The 18,174-nt window shown below is 37.8% G+C and overlaps 1 pseudogene; it reads right to left on the bottom strand.

Moving 5' to 3' along the window:
- Positions 1 to 719: 719 nt before the first annotated feature.
- On the bottom strand, positions 720 to 806 carry LOC124974659 (uncharacterized; annotated as a pseudogene).
- Between the last annotated feature and the right edge of the window lie 17,368 nt (positions 807 to 18,174).

The raw sequence follows: 18,174 nt of genomic DNA, 5'->3' as shown, positions 1-18,174 counted from the left end.
ATTTAAAAGTTTGTCAAGTTTGATCATTGAAGACATTTTTGTATATATGTAAGCACTTGGTCAATAACACTAATGTATGACTAAAACTACTAGTGATGTGTCAAGGGAAAATACAATATGGTCTTAGGTCTCAAATCAAGTCATAACTGAAATAAAAGAACAAAGGCATTTTATATTATTGCTAAACATGGGAAAGACTATTAATCTTTCTTAAGACAGGTAATAATTACAGCTTACATTTCTTATTAACCATGTGTCAAGCACTGATGACTGACAATTAACCTGTTTCCTTATCTGTTATATGGTATATTACATATCTTATAAGGTTGTGTGAGGATTAAACCAGAAATAAAAAACTCTTGAGAGTTGCAACAGGTAAGTGGTCAACAAAATAGCTCCTATTGTTACCACTTAGGACAGTGCAACCAGAACCCAGATTTATTGTGACCACCAAGAACAAGACTGGGGCTGGTCAAGACAGAAGCATCAAGGACAAGACCCACAGTTGGGCAGGGGACCATGACAAGAATGTATTTGACACTACCACCTTAAGGCTTTGTAATTAAGAGCCCATATCCTCAAATCATAGGTATTAAATCTTAAATTCAATTTTAAAGTCAAATCAGAGAATGTGACCTTGACTTTGAAAGAAACATTCCCTTATTCTGGAGCACAAGAACAGATAAGATAAAGTTATATGGGCAGGAATAAGGAGCAAATGATATCTTCAAGGTCCCTTAGAACAACACAAACAATGAGCTTTATACACAACTAGGGAATCTGCTTTTTGCAGTCATTGCATGCTGAGCCCCATGAGAGAGATGATAAGTCAAGTGATTTTAACTGATTTTGAACTAATTTAACGAGATGCAAACCACTATGTTTTCAAAATGTAATGAAAGGTTAAGAGCATAAGATGTTTAAAATAAGAAAAATTTGAACATAATTGGCAAAGAAACAAAATCATCCAGACTTACAGTACCTGTCTTCTCTGCAACATCTACTTTTGCAACATTAACCTCAAGATCTTCTCCCCATTCAACAAAACTTTCCCATTGTGGCTGAAGATTTTGACAAGCAGGACAGTACAGTGCATAACTAACATATAATTTAAGGACAAAAAGCTAAGTGTCCTCATGATTACTAATCTTGGGATAAAACAAAATTATGAAGAATATTTTTTAAAATATTTTAGTTGTAGATGGACACACTACACCTGTACTTATTTTTATGTGGTGCTGAGGATTGAACTAAGTGACTCACACATGCTAGGAAAGCACTCTAGCACCGACATACAACCCCAACCCAAGAATATTTTAAACATATAATTCATTAAGAATATTTACACTAAAAACTTAAAATAAAGTGGTTAATTTTATGCACATGAAAACAGATCTATGGATCTAACAATCTGGATATTAAGAAATATGAACTAAGGATCATAACCATCCATAATAAAGCAAACCCGAGAGTAAATTTTTAAAGACACAAGAGCCTTTTCACAAGAAAAACAGCTCTTTAGGTACCCCTGGATTTTTCTACTACCATGTGGCCACCAGAAAGCTCAAGACTTTTTTTGAAGTTTACCATTTTAACAATTATATACTGTAGAGTCAAATTCAAGATGTTGGAAAAATAGAAAGTAATTTGGGCAATGGTGAATGAGGAAATACAAGTTCCAACTTAAGACAGCTATTACTACTAAGCAGCAGGACTGCCACAGGGATGGTAGGCCCAGGAATGGGTTATTCATATAAAAAGAAGTTAGAGACCTGCATTTTTATATAAAAATATTATTTTAAAACTTAACCCCAAACAAATACTAAAGCAGGCTAAACAAAACTCTTGGCCAGTCAGTTTCCAAGACCCTGGGTTTACATATTCTATGACCGACAATACTAGCACTTTAATGGCATCCATAATCATCCAGGTCTTAATTTTCCCCTAGAATTTGGCTTTTCTACTTTACTGTAGATTGTAATTTCCCTTGGCTTATAGAACCAGAAAAAATGAAGCCTATACATGTTAAAAAACAAAAATACAATTACAAAACTTTACACCAAAAATACAAAGAACCCATTGAGTAAATGGGCTAAGGAACTGGGCAGACACTTCAGAGAAGATCTAGAAGTGATATAAAAATATATGAAAAAGTACACCTCATCTCTAGTAATAAGAAAAATTAAAACTACCCTAAGATTTCATCTAACTCCAATTCGAATGGTAATTATCAGGAACACAAGCAATAATAAATGTTGGTGTGTATGTGGGAAAAAAGTTCACTCATACATTGCTGGTTGGGTTGAAAATCAATGACGCTATTTTGGAAAGCAGTATGGAGATTCCTCAGAAAATTTGAAATGGACCCACCATTTGACCCAGCTATCCCACTCCTTAGTTTATACCCAAAGGACTTAAAATGAGCATACTACAGTAACATAGTCACAACAATGTTTATAGCTGCTCAGTTCATGATAGCTAGATTGTGTAACCAATGTAGATTCTCTTCAATTGATGAATGGATAAAGAAACTGTGTTATATATACAGAGTGGAATACTACTCAGTCATAAAGAAGAATAAAATTATGACATTTACTGGTAAATGGATGGAGTTGGAGGATATAATACTAATGAAATATGTCATTCCCCAAAAAACAATGGTTGATTGTCTTATCTGATAAGTGGATGATGAGACAAAAAGTGGAGGATGGGGGTAAATAAAGAATGGAGACACTTTGAATTGCATACAGAAAAATGGGGTGGGAAAGGGTGGGGAAAGAGAAATAGTGAATAGTGAACAGATATTTTTTCGCTATGTTCATGTATGGTTACACAATTGGTGTGAGTCTACATTGTGTACAACCATAGAAACAATAGTTTATCCCATTTGTGTACAATGAATCAAAATTCAGTCTTTAATATATATATATTAAATAAAAATAATGTCTTATCAAGGTATATTTGTCAATATTGATGTATCAATTTTGAATTGTCAATGTAGATTCGGTCATGTCAGTCCATAGGGGTAAATTTGTCATTGACTACCCATTGGGGTAGATTTTTCAATATCAACTATTTGGTGTATATTTATCTATATTGATTCATTGGTGTAGATTCTTTCATATTGACCAAACCAAATAGATTCCTCAATATCAACTCAAATGATTTGAATCACTGACATCACCTCAACTGATTAGATTCATTGAAATCGACCCATCAGTCTAGATTTGGCTATATTGACACATTGTGGTAGATTCATTAATATCTACTCATTGGTGTAGATTTGTCACTGTTGTCCCATTAGTGTAGATTCATTGATATCAACAAGAAGGTGTAGATTCATTGAGATCATCTATGGTTTAGATTGGTCAATAAAGCATCAATGAAGTAGATTAATCAATATTAACCTGTCAGTCTCAATTCATCAATATTGACTTGACAGGGTAGATTTATTGATATCTACTCATTGGTGTAGATTTGTAGATAACAACCATAAGGGGTTAATTTGTTAATATCAACCAATCAGTGTAAACTCATAAATATCTACTAGTCGGTGTAGATTCATTGGTATTGAACTCTCAGAGTAAATTTGTCAGTATCTACTCTTCAGTGTAGATTCAGTGATAATGACCAAATGGAGAAAATTAGTCAATATTGATCTGCCATAGAGATTTGATGATATTGACTCAACTGAGTGAATTTATCAATTTTGACTCATTGTTAGAGATTCATAGAGATTGACTCAACTGCTTTCTTTCACTGATATTGATATGCTGATATTAATTTGTCAATGTTGATTATATTGACCCATCAGGGTAGATCCTTCAATATCGAGTCTTCTGTGTTTATTCATCAATATCAATCTTTTGAAATAGATTAATCAATATCAACACTTTGTTGCAGATTTGTCAATATTGAATAATCAGGATAGACTTGCCCATATTGATTCATCAGGATTCATTCCTCAATATCAACTCTATTGGTTAGATTCATTAATATCTGTTCTCTGATTAGATTCATCAATATTAACTGGTTCAATTTGTCAAAATGTACTCATTGGGGTAGATTCGTCTATATCAACCAATGGGGTTAGACTTGTTGATAACCCTTTGGTGTAGATGCATCAAAATAGACTTGTCAGAGTAGATTAGTCCATATAAATTCATTAAAATAGACTGTTCAATATTGACTCTTCTCTTTAGATTCATCAATATCTACCCATCTGTGTAGATTCATCAAAATTGATTCATCAGCATAGATTCATCAATAGTGACAATTCAGTGTAGATTCTTTGATTTTGATAAGTCTATTGATATGATGCTGTAGGTTCATTGATTTAGAATTTATGGGGTAGAGCCATCAATATTGAATCACCAATGTAGATTCATTGGTGTAGATACATCAGTTTTGATACATCACTGTAGATTCGTCAAATTCAACTCAAAGGTTAGATTTGCCAATATTTATTCATCAGTGTAGAGTCATCTATATCAACTCTTCAGGGTAGATTTGTCAATATTGACCCTTTGAGATAGATGCCTCAACATTGATCCATCAGTGTAGATTCATCAATATTGACCTGTCAAGGTACATTTGTCAACATCGACCCATCAATATAGTTTGTTCAATATTGACCCATTGGGTTACATTTGTTCATGTCAACATTTTGGGGTAGATTTGTCAATATTGATACAAGCATGTAGATTCATAAATATTGACTTGTTGTGGTAGATTATTCATTATCAATTTGTCATTATCAATGATATGATGTAGATTCATTGATGCCAACTTGTTGAGTAGATTTGTGGATATCAACTTGTCAGTGTACATCATCAATATTGACCCATAGATGTACAATCATCAATATCAATCCATCAAGGTAGACTCAACTGTATTGACCCTTTGAAGTATATTTATCAATATTGACTCTGGTGTATATTCATTGTTATTGATTTGTCCATGTAGATTCCTTCACATCAACCCATTTTGTTAAAACAGTCATTATCAACTTGATGGGATATATTCACTGATGTCAGTCATAGGTGTTGATTCATTGATATTGATTCATTGGCACAGATTCTTTGATATCAATCAATTGAAGCAGATTCATTGATATTGACTCTTCAATGTAGATCTATCCATATCAATCCATTGGGTTAGATTCATCAATATCAACTTGATGGGGTAGATTCATTGACATCGACCTGTGTATGTTGATTCATCTATATTGACTCCTAAGTGTAGATTTGTTGATATTGAACTATCTGTGTTGATTAATCAGATACTGATTTGTCAGTATTGATTCATAGATGTACGTTCATCTATATTGAACCATCAGGGTATATTCATCAATATCAACTCTTCTGGATAGATTCATTGTTATTGACCTAAGTACAGATTTGTTGATATTGACTTTTTGGTGTAAATTCATCAATATTGAATCATTGGTGTAGATTCTTCCATATCTACCCATTAGGGTATTTTCATCAAAATCATTTCAATTGGGTAGATTTGACGATTTCAACATATCAGTACAGATTCTTTAATATTGACCCATTGGTCTAGATTCATTGATATTGACTCGAAGGTATAAATTCATCAATGTCACCTTAAACTGCAGATTCATCAATATCTACCTATCAGTTCCAATTCATTAATATTGACTTGAAGGTTTAGATTCATCAACATTGACACATTGTTGAAGAAACTTCTATGTGTACCCTTCAACATAGGTTTGTTGATATTGACCCGTAGGCATACATTTTTCAATTTCAACTCATTGGTGTGGATTTGTTGATATTGACTTGTTGGGGTATATTGTTCAATATTGATTTGTTGATATCAACTCTTCAAAGTAGATATGTCAATATTGACTTAATAGGGAATGTTTGTCAATATCTACTCATCTGGGTAGATTTGTCAGAATTGGATCATCAGTGTAGATTCATGGATTATGATTCATCAAGTTAGATTCATTAATATCTACACACTGGTGTAGATTTATTGATATCAACACATTGAGGAAGATTTATCAACATTGACTCTATGGGATTTATTTGTTGAGATTGACACATCGATATAGATTCATTGATATTGACTCTGGGGTATATTTGTTAATATCAACTCAGTGGAAAGATCTGTTGATATTGATGGGTTGATAATGATTCATCAATGTAGATTTGTAAATATTGACTCAACAAGGTACATCAACAATATAGGCTCACCATGATAGATTCTTGATATCCACAATTTTGTATGGTTTTGTCATTATCAACCAATTGCAGTAGATTTGTCATCATCAATCAATCATGGTAGATATCAACTAAACTGGGTAGATCCATCAATAGTGATTTGTTGAAATCAATTTGATAATGTACATTCATCAATATTGATTAGTTCATGTACATTGGTTGATATTGATGTGTCTTGGTAGATTTGTTGATATTGACTCTTTGGTGGAGATTTGTAGATATCAACTTATACGGGTAGATTCATCAATACTGATTTGTCAGTATGGATTTGTTGATGTAGATTCATTGATATCAACCCACTGGGGTATATTTTTTGACATCTGTGGAAGGCTAGACCCAAGGTCCAGGGTTATGCCACATGCATCCAAAGATGGCGACTGGCAGAGAGCCAAATGGCATGCTGAATGCACCTTGAGAAATACAGGAAGTGTTTATGATTGGTTGTATGATAATTAGTTCAGCCACCTAGTGGGTGGACAGATATATCTTACATGTATGCTTGAGCTCGTGATCGCTTGACCTTTAATAGGATTGGATGGACATATCTGGTTACAATTGCTTATGCATGAGACTGCTTATATATTGAGGGTGTTATCCAAATAAAGCGGACGGAAGCTGCTTCATGAACTTCTGAGGAGTACATGTCGTTTGTCCCGCTGTTTGGTGGCAAGTGGCAAGTGGTGGCCCGAACGGGGAATCGGTGAGCGCTCAGGTAAGTAAAAGACTGTTTCACTAGTTTAATTAATGAGATGGTTTCCCTATTTGAAGAAACCATTGCCTTAAGGTTTTAACAGAAGATTCCCCTAGTGAGGGAATGTAATGAAAGGCTGTCCTAAGTGACAGTGAAGGATGTCCGGTAGTAAACAAATATGTGTAAGTTGTTATTTGTGTTACCTTTTCTTGTTTCATTTCTGTTTGTTGTTGTGGCGATATGGACATTAGTTCGTTTCTGTCTGACTTCCAAAAAACCAAAATTTCAAGAACAGTTAAGAGAAGGGGAAAAGATATTAGAAACTGTAAAAGAAGAACAATCAATTCAAGCTTCTGAAAGAGAAAGTAGATTTTCAGACCTCTATGCCTCTGCCAGAGCAGTATTAACTCCAGAGTTGGGAGTACAACCAATACCAACTTCGGTTGTCGGCCCATTACCTAAAGGAACAATGGGACTAGTTCTGGGGAGGAGTTCTTCTGCTTTAAAAGGATTAAATATTGTCCCTGGAGTTATAGACCCTGATTTTACAGGAGAAATAAAAATCCTTGCTTTTTCACCAAGAGGTGTAGCAATAATAGCTCAGGGAAATCACATAGCATAATTGTTGGTCTTACCCAACTGCCATGATCAATATCCATCAAAGAATATTATTAAGGGAAATAAAGGATTAAGTTTTACTGGCCAAAATATGGGCATGTTAACATTGGATTTAAAAGATAGACCTATGACAAAGTTAGTGATAGAAGGCAAAAGTTTTGAGGGCTTATTAGATACAGGGGCAGCCCCTAGACAGTGGACTGATGTAGAATCTCGATCAGTGTTCCCAATATTCCTGGTATTTGAAGATCAAAACAATCAGAGATATCATCAAATATTAGATATAAAATTAGTAAACAGTTAAAAGAGGAAGTTATGTCCTATGGAGTACAAGCTACAGTTACCATTTCTTTATTAGAGAATGTTGCAAGTCAAAATCTTACTCCGACTGATTGGTGTAATTTAGCAAAGGCATGTTTATCTGGGGGACAATATCTCATGTGGAAGGTGGCTAACCAGGAGCTATGTTCTGATACTGCCCTATGTAATGCAGTTGTGGGCAATCCTCAAAGGAATCTAAACATGCTGTCAGGCCAAGGACCATAAGAAGGGCAAGGTAATCAGATTAATTTCCACCCTGGTGTGTATCAATGAATTAGCCTTCAACTTTTAATCTATCATTATATGGATGATATTTTGCTAGCTCATAAGGAAAAATCTGTCTTAGAGCAATGTTATAATTACCTACTAAAGTCACTGGAAAGATGGGGCTTACATATTGCCATTGATAAAGTACAAATGACCGACACCAAAAACTTCCTGGGATCTATCACAAATGCAACTATGGTTAAACCCATAAAAATTACCATTCAGGTGGACAAACTTAGAACTTTAAATGATTTTCAAAAACTTTTGGGTGATATTAATTGGATTAGACCTTACTTTCATTTACCCATCTCAAGTTTGGGCCCCCTGTTTGATATTCTTAAAAGTGATTGTGATCCCCTTTCTAAGGGGGTGCTTACCCCTAAGTCTCAAACAGCTTTCAAGCTTGTTGAAACAGCTATGGAAAAGGTTCATCTTGATTGTATTGACTTAGCTAAGCCTGTATCATTCATTGTCTTGGCCACAAATAAATTACCCACAGGAGTGTTTTGGCAAAGGGTCCTATTCTATGGGTTCACATGAATTATGCCCCTAACAAAGTCTTATCCTTGTTTACTGAATCTGTGGCAGAATTAATCCTTAAAGCATTAACAGCTCGGGACATAGTCAAGTCTTGTGCTAAATGTGTTACACTTATTCCTAACCCCTCATTAGGAGTAAATCCAAAAGGGTTTCAGCCCAATCATATTTGGCATATGGATGTAACTCATTATTCAGAATTTGGAAAACTACAATTCATTCATGTGTCTATTGATGTCAGGGGTGGGCTCTGAGGGTGCCAGACCTGCACCGTTGCCTGATCTCTAAGATGGTGCCTGGCAGCTTGCCAGACATAGCTGCACTCATACACAAATTTTAGGAAGTAACTCTGGTTGGCTGTTGTACATGAGGCGATCCTGGTATCTGCCTGGAGTCTGTTCCTTGATAGGCTGACTTTCGTGGTAGTCTACTCTCTGATAGGCTGATGTTCTCAATATAAGTCTGAAACTTGCAGAATAAACCTCTTTTGGCTCCTGTGATCAAGAAGAGCGTACGTGTTGTGATTGTCCCCACGGGCAGTGGGCAATCATATATTGATACCTTTTCAGGATTTATTATGGCCTCTGTTCATACTGGAGAAAAAAACAAAGATGTAGTAACACACTATTTACACTCTTTCTCCATCCTGGGGGTTCCCAAACAAATTGAAGCAGATAATGGTCCTGGATATACATCCCAGCCTTTAAACAATTTTGTTCCACCTTTGGTATCCAACATGTCACAGGAATTCCCTATAATCCTACTGGACAAAGCATTGTTGAGCGTTCCCACTTAACCCTTAAAAACATGCTTTATAAACAAAAAGGGGGAATAGGGGCATCATACAGATACCCAAAAGACAAATTATCTGTTGCCTTGTTCATCTTAAGTTTTTTAAATCTCGATTCTGAGGGCTGATTGGCTGCTGACCGTCACTCAGAGCCTAGTAAAAAACATCTACCTCAAGTGCTCTGGAAGGATATTCTATCGGGACAATGGAAGGACCCAGATCTGGTATTAATCTGGACTCGAGTTCTTCTATAAGATAGGGTAATAATTTATGTTTTTCTTCAGAAAACATTTTTTTCCATTGGTAATCAAGTCAGTCTCAGGTGCAGAATAAACATAGAATTTGTTCCTTAAAGTTTGAGGAGATATTTCCAGAGATGTATAACCTTGCATCCAATCTATGTGGCAGAGGGAAGACTAGGGATATCTCCTGATATTCCTTGTCTCCTGTGAACCAGAGTGTGGTGAGTGGTGACAGAGGATGAGAGAGAAGTGATTTAGGTTGAGGGTCTCTGATGACCTCATGTCTGTGTCATGTCTGGTGCTTTGGAAAGTTTCTGTGAAAGGACAGATGATGCTTAGCTGCTGTGGCAATGCCCTTTATAAGCAGGCTCTCTGCAAGAGTCCTATCAGCTCTGACCTTGACCCCAGACACACAGCTCCTGAAAAGGAGGAAATTTTTATGCTAGTCAACCACAATGTTTCACCAGCTCCACTTCTCCACTTCCTGCCTACCTTAGAATAATTTTTAACAATGGTCTTTCTTTAGAGCTACACAAATCTCCTAACATTGCACTTTGCAACTGTGACTTCCACCTACAGAAAAGCAACATATGATGTCCTAGTTTCTGTAATTATCTTGAATACAAAGAATAATGGTTGCATAGTCTTTAACCTGATAATGAGACACATATAAATAAAGATTGCTGGCATAACTCTTTAGATCTGCATCTCCATCAGAGAGCAGAGCTTCACCTGATCCCAGTTTAATCTTCACAGTCTGTGTCTGTGAATATTTTCCAATCCCACTTTGCACCTGGCTGGACCTGGGAGTTTGGTTGCATTGGTTAAGACAGTTGGCCACCCATACGGATCTGGACACAGGGTAACATTTTTCAGCCATTAGAAAAGGGGACACTCCTGGAGGTGCACCTTATAAGTCAAAATCAAATGTAAGGAGGTAAGGGGAGTGAGTCAGAGTCAGGTATAAAATATGGGAAATATGGGATCCAAAGAAAGGGATCATTATGTGTCTGTCCTTAGAGATCTGCATAGGAAGAGTGATAGTTCAGTAAGACAAACACAACTATTAGAATTTTAAACTTTACTACTAAAACTCTGTCCCACTATTGGTGCAGTCTCAAAATGGCTTTAGCAAGACTCCCTTGCTTAGAAAACAGGCAGAAAATATTGCGAGCATGCCATAAATGTTGCTTTTATTGTGTAGTCAGGGCTGGGGATTTACTATGTTGTGGTTAGTCAATGCCAGAAACATTCGATTCAGTGTATATACACATAGTCACAAACAATAACTTTGGAACATGTGCATTTACCTTTATATAATGTTTTCAGTGTGCCTTCTTTGTACTTTATGTAAACAGTTCTATGAAAAGGGCTATGACTGTGTTTACATCAATTTTTTCTCCGTCGTGACTAAAAGACTTGACCGGACCAATTATAAAGGAGGAATGTTTTATTTAAGAGTTCACAGTTTCAGAGATCTCAGTCCAAAGAAATCTAGTTCATTATTTGGGCATTGAGATGAGGTTAAATATCATGGCAGAAGTGTGTTGTGCAGGGAAGTGACTAATATGAATGAATCAGAAAGAGACACTCACTCACCAGATGCACAATGTATACCCCAAACTCATGCCTCCAATGAAACAACTCCTCCAGTAACACCCTTCCTCCCTTCAGTTACCACTCAATTAATCCCATTGGGGGATTAACTTGTCAAATGGTTTGGAAGATAAGGACTTTCTAAATTGTTTGGGTGTTTCCCAAAGAAGTGTGGGGGTAGTGTCCCTAAAGTGAGTATGTACAGCACAGCACTTTCAAGTGTGTAGGAAAGTCTCTTGATTTAATTATGGAGGGATTACTTAGATGTGTAGGGAAGTGTGTTTGTGGTGAGAAGAAAATGTTCTCTGAGGTGGAAAAGTGGCTTCTTTTCATTTTGTAGTGAGGTCTCTCTAAGGCATGTATAAAGAGCTTCTGAAGGGTGTGGGAGGGCTCCTTTATGTATGTGGGAGGGCCCACTGTTGTTAGTTGGAAAGGCTCACAGAGGTGCATAAGATATGAGTAAGGAGAAAACCAAGTTGTGATGGGAGTTTTCTTTGAGGATAGTAGAGGGAATGTCTGTGGTGTTTAGGGAGGTCAGTCAAAAAAAGAAACATGAGAACTCTCAGATGTTTAGGTATAGCCTTTGGAAGTAAGTAGGGAGGGTTTTTTAGTGAGCAGTGAAGTCAATCTTAGATGTTTGTTTAGGGATTGCTGAGGTGTATATGTAGGACATGAAAAGAAGAATGGTGTGTACTCACTTATTTCTGTAGGATTTTCTCTATGAAATGTGTAGTTACAGATCACAATATGAGTAGTGAAGTATTTTTTATGTGTCAACATGCACTCTGATGTTTACAGGGTGGGCTCCTTGATATTTGTAGTGAGTGTCCTCTGGTCTGTGTAGTGTGAACTTGATGAGGTATTTAGGAGGATTTCACAATGTTTTTCTGAGTGCTCTTTATGTTTCCGGGAAGGACCCCTGAGGTTATTTGGGAGGGCTCACAGAGTTACATAGGTATGAAGTTCCATGAATGTTAGAAAGAGATCAGTGACTTGTTTCTAGAGGGCTGTTTGATGTGAGTAGTGAAAGCTCATTAAATTGAGAAGTTAGGATAAACTGATGTGGGTGGGAGCCCACTATGAGTTGAGGGTTATGGTTCGGCCTAGGGTATGTGTTAGGTTCAGGATCGGGGTTAGCATTTGTGGTGTATAGGAAAACCTTTGTTGTGAATTTAAATGCTTCTCTGTGGTATGTATTGAGGGCTCTCAAAAGTGCACAAATAGGCCCTATGGTACTTAGAGTGGTCTTGTGGAGAAGTATAATTAGTAGAGAGGTCTTCTAAAACAGAAGAGTTTGTACACACTGAAGTATGTAGGGATGACTCTGTGTGGCATGTAGGGACTGCTCTTGATTTGAGTAGGGAAAACTCTTTAATGTGTATGAAGGGTACTCTAATTGTTGTATGAATGGCTTTCAGACTTGTATTTTGTGAGATGAGTTAAGAGGGCTATATAAGGAATGTAGCAGGGCTCTGTTATGTGTGTCAGAGGTCTCTTAGATGTGTGTGGGAGGGCACTCTAAGAAGTGTTTTGACGGTTCCCCTAGGTGATAGGGAATGCATACTCAGATGAGTAGAAAAGACTCAGTTCTGTTCAGAAGGCTATTTAAAGTGAGTAGTGAGAGCTCTGTGAGATAAGTATGGAGGGCAAAATGACATATAAATTAGGGATCTAAGAGTTATTGATTGGGTGATCTAAATAATGTGTAGGTAGGACTCCCTGATATAAGTAGGGAGGGATCTGTGAGATTTGTAGTGTAGTTTATTTGAGGTATAAAAGTAGGGGTCCTTGAAATACATAGGGACAGAACTCTGAGATGTGTAGGGAGGGCTTTCAGAGGTGTCTAGATAGGTCCCCATTAGGGTGAGCAGATGGATATATGAGAGGTATAGAAAGGCTTTATGACTTATTGGAAAGGCTATCTCAGTTGTGTAGGGAGGGTCCTCTCAAGGCAACAGTGAGATAGATCTAATATGAGTAGGGGGAACACACTGAGGTGTGATAGGAGTGTTTCTTGAGGATAGTGGATGGAATCAGAGACATTTTAGGAGAGCACTTAAAGGAATTTCTGAGGTTTGTAGTTATGGTGTCTGGAGGTGAATTGGGAGGGTATTTTGCTGGGTAGTGAGAGTTATGTAGTAGACATGCAGGTAGAGTATTTTGAGGTTTCTTTAAAGGGTGTTCTAAGGTTTTTATGGAAGTCTCTCTGAGATTTGTAGGGAGGATTCTTGATTAGAGTGTGTAGGGATGGTGCTCTTAGGTGAGTATTAAGAATTCCCAAGTTGTGTAGGAATGTCCCTCTAATGTGAATAAGAAGAGATCTCTGAAATGCATTGGATGGCTCACTGAATTTTTAAAGTAGGGCATTGTGAGATGTGCAGAAAAATGGTGTGTAGTGTTTAGTGACAGTTCTCTGAGATGTGTAGAAATTGCTCAATGTGGTGTGTGGGAATTATTTCTGAAATGTGTACAGAAGGCCCTCTGAGGTGTAAGGGTGCCCCTATTGTGAGCAGGGAGGGCTTTCTCAGATGTATAGGGAGGTGTCTGTAGTGTGTGTAGGTAGGGTACTCTGAGGTGTGGACAGAGGTCCCCCTGAGGTTTATAGTTCAGGTGCTCTGATATGTGTTGGGAGGTATCAGGTGTGCAGTAGAAATCTCTGTGGGGGTAAATGGCTTTTGTCTGTGTAGAAGTGCTATCTAATTTGTGCACAAAGGCCCTTTGAAGTTAATAGTGAGACCCATCTGATATTAATAGGGAGAGTACACTGAAGTGTGATGGGAGTGTTCCTTGGGGATAGTAGAGGGGATATCAATGCTGTTTAGAAAGGCCTATCCAAGGCTGGGGAGATAGCTCAGTTAGTAAAGTGCCTGCCTTGCAGACACAGAACCCTGGGTTCAATCCCCAGCACTGCCAAAAAAAAAAAAAAAAAAAAAGGAAGGCCAATCCAAGGAGTATCACACAAGTGGTCTTTGAGTTGTGTAGGTACAGCACTCAGAAATAATTAGGGAGGAATTTTTGGTGTGTAGTGAGGTCTATCTGAGATGTGTAGGTAGTGTTTGATAAGGTATTTAGCAAAGGCATTCTAAAGTTTGTATTAAAATTTCTCTGAAATCTCTAAGGAGTACATTTTGGGGTATATATTCTTTATTGCTTTGGTATATATATTCTTTATTGCTTAGGTGTTGCTCAAAAACGTGTTGAGGAAGCATCCCTAAGGTGTGTATGTATGGCACTTTTAAGTATATGAAATGTTCTTGATTTAAAATAGGGAGGGATTACTTATATGTGTAGGGCTGTGTGTTTTAGGTGTTGAGGAAAGGTTCTCTTGGTTTTCTTAATTGCATAGGAGTTCTCTCTGAGGTGTGTAGGGAGGGCTCATTGATGATTGTAGGAGAGCACCTTGATGTGTGTGGGAGGGCCCCCTGAAGTGAGTTGAAAGGGTTCACAGATGTGCATAGGGATGGTGCTCTTTGCTGGGTAGAAAACCACAGTAAGTTATTTATGGACAGCCTTTCAAGGTGAGGATTGAGAGCACTGTGAGATAAGTAGGAAGGATAAATTGATATAAAAGGGAAAGGAATATAAATTTTGTGTTAGATTTAGGGTGTGGCTTACAGTTTTGGGTCAGGATTCATATCTTGATTAGTGTCAGGGTCAGGGACAGCCCTCCATGATATGTAGGGAGGGTTTGTGTTTATGGTTGTGGTTAGGATTAGGGTTATGTTAAGGGTCATGGTCAGTATTTTCAGTATATAAAGAATGACACAGTGATGAGTTGAAAGGACTCATTGAGGTGTGTATTTAAAGCTTTCTAAGGGGAGTAGACAGGCTCTCTGTTGTGTTTAAAGAAGACTTGCCAAGAAAAATAGTAGGGAGTGCATGGAAAGGAGTATATTTTGTACCCATTGATGTATATAGACATGACACACTGAGGTTTGTAGGGATGGTTCTCTGAGGTGTTTAGGGACTGGTCTTGACCTGGTTATGGAGGGCTACTTTTGATGTGTATGAGGGTACACTCAGATGTTTAGGGAGTGACCTCTGATGTTGGTAGCTTATGGCCTCTGAGTTGTGTAAAGAGGGTTCTATGAGGTGTGTAGGAGGGTTCCATGATGTATATCATCAGGAAAATTTAAGAAGTGTGAATGTACCACTGATGTGAGTTTGGAGGGCACACAGTAATGCAGAGGAATGTTGCTTTGTAATGTGTAGGAAGGGTTCAGTGAGTTGTGTTTGTAGGGTCTTTTGAGGGGAAGAAGTGAAATCTCTGAGAGATGAGTAGGGAGGGAAAATTGATGTAGAAGGGAAAAAACTATGAGGTCAGTGTGTGGGTTGTGGTTAGTGTTAGGGTTTAGGGTCAAGATCATGATCAATGCCAGTATTATGGTTAGGGAGGGCTCTCTATTTTATGTAAGGAGAGCTTAGGGTTAGAGTTACAGTTAGGTTTCATGTTAGGTTTATTATCAGGGTCAGTGTTTGTGGTATACATAGAAGGCCTATGTAGTGACTCAAAAGTGTTCTCTGAGATGTGCATTGGAGGCTTTCTGATGTGAATAGATAGGCTATTTGAGGCATTTAGAGAGGACTTGCAAAGAATTATAGTTAGCAGAAGGAAATTTGTAACAAGCATAGTTTGTATTCACTGAGGTATGTATGGGTGTTTCACTGAGGTATATAGAGATTGCTTTGAGGTGATTAGAGAGTGCTTTTATATATGTACGTGAAAGATACTTTAAGCCACATAGGGAGGGCTCTCTGAGGTTAGTAGTGCATGGTCTTTGAGCTGTGTAGAGTACACTATGACGTTATGAGTTGTGTAGGAGAACTCTATGACATGTCAGAGGACTATTAGACATATGTGGGAGGTCCAACTATGATGGGCTGAGAAGGCTCACACAGGTCTATACAGAGTGTTTCCTGAAAGTAGTAGAAAGAACTCTAGTGAGTTGTGCTCAGAGAACATTTTGAAGTGAGCAGAGAGAGCTCTTTAAGTATGGAGGACAAATTCATATAGAAAGGGAGGAGTTATGAGGTGTGGAGTGGGAAATCTCTTTGGTACATAGGTAGGATTCACTGAGATGAGTAGGGAGGGCTCTCTTAGCTTTGTTGTGTAGGTTCCCTGAGGTGTTTAGTGAGGACTCATTGAATTGCATAGGGATGGCACACTGATAGGTGAAGGGATGTCTCTCAGGGGTGTGTAGAGTGGTCCCTATTAGGTGTACAGAAGAATGTAGGAGGTGTGTAAGAGGACGTTACATCTGAAGAGAATACTATCTCAGTTGTGTATGGAAGGCCCTCTGAAGTGAATACTGTGATATCTCATTTGAGCATGAAAAATATACTAAAGTTTGATGGGAGGATCCTTTGAAGATAGTATAGGAAATCTCTGAGGAGGGCACACAATGGAGTATCACAAGGACTCTCTGAGTCTTGTAGTTTGGGTCTTTGGCAGTGAATAGAGAGTTCTTTTTGGTGAGTAGTGCAGGCTACCTGAGATGCACAGGTAGCATTTTTTCAGGTTTGAGGTTTGATGAAATGGCATTCTGTGGTTTGTATTGAAACCTCTCTGAGATTTGTATAGTGGACAGTTGAAAAATTTGTTTAGGGAGTGTCCTCTTTGGTGAGAGGTCTGTGCTGTCTGAGAGGTGTAGATATGAATTTCTAAGATGAGTAAGGGGAGAATTCTGATGTGAATAATAGGACAAACTGAGGTTTGAATGGGGGGCTCTATGAGTGTGTAACAGAGTCCTCTGAATTGTAAAAGTAGTGTAGAGAGGCGGTGTGTAGTATTGGGCAACTGCTCACCAAGTTCTGTAGGGATTGACAAATCATGTGTGTAGTATGGGCTTCTATGGTGTGAATGGATGGCCCTCTGTTGTGTAGCAAGGGTGCTTGATATGAGTATGGAGGGTTTCCTGAGATGTGGAGGAAGGTGACTCCGAGGTGTGTAGGAAAGAAAGGATTCTCTGAGGATTGTTGTGTGGACTCTCTGAGGTGTGTAGAGAAGTCTCCATTAGGTGTGCAGAAGCTATCTATGGGATGTGAAAAATGGCTTTTTCCCCATGCAGGAGTGCTATCTCAGTTGTGTATTGAGGGCCCTCTGAAGTAAATACAGAGATCCATCTGATATAAGCAAGGAGAACAACCTGTGGTGGAAGGTTTCTTTTAGGATAGTAGATGGAATCTCTGAGGTGTGTATGTAAGGCATTTGGAGGTGAGTAGGGAGTTTTTGGTGAATATTGACATCTATCTGAGATGTATGGGTAGGGTTTGCTGAGGTTTGTAGAATGAGAATTCTGAGGTTTGAATTAGCATTTCTCTGGCATTTTTAGGAATTTCTCTCTGGGGTGTATAAGGAGGACTTTCTGAGTAGTTTAAGGTTTGCTCAATGAAGTGTGGAGGGTGTCCCTAAAGTGTGTATGGATGGGACTTAGAGTTGTATAGGAAGTGTTCTTAATGTGAGTAGGAAAGAAATACTTAGATGTAGATGGAGGTATGTTTGAGGAAATTTGTAGGAAATTTCTCTGAGGTATGAAAGTGAATTATTTCCATTGTGTAAGAAAGGTTCTATGAGATATTGTGGTAGGGGTCTCTGAAGGGTGTAGGAGGGCTTTATGAGGTTCATAGGAGGGCTAATTGACCTGAGTGTCAGTGCCCAATTAAGTAAGTAGGGGTATTTTTGGTGTATATTGAAGGCCAGTCACAAGGGATTTCTGAAGAGTGTAGTCAGGGTTTTATGAAGTTAATAGAAACATTCACTCCAGTGTTTAGAAGGACTTAAAAAGGAGTATTGTATGTACTCACTTATTTGTATAGGGACATGTCTACTTCAGGTGTGTAGAGACTTCTCTTGAGACATAT

Source organism: Sciurus carolinensis, unplaced genomic scaffold (genome assembly GCF_902686445.1).
Source record: "Sciurus carolinensis unplaced genomic scaffold, mSciCar1.2, whole genome shotgun sequence".
NCBI lineage: Eukaryota > Metazoa > Chordata > Mammalia > Rodentia > Sciuridae > Sciurus > Sciurus carolinensis.
This window is presented reverse-complemented; position numbering and strand designations above follow the sequence as displayed.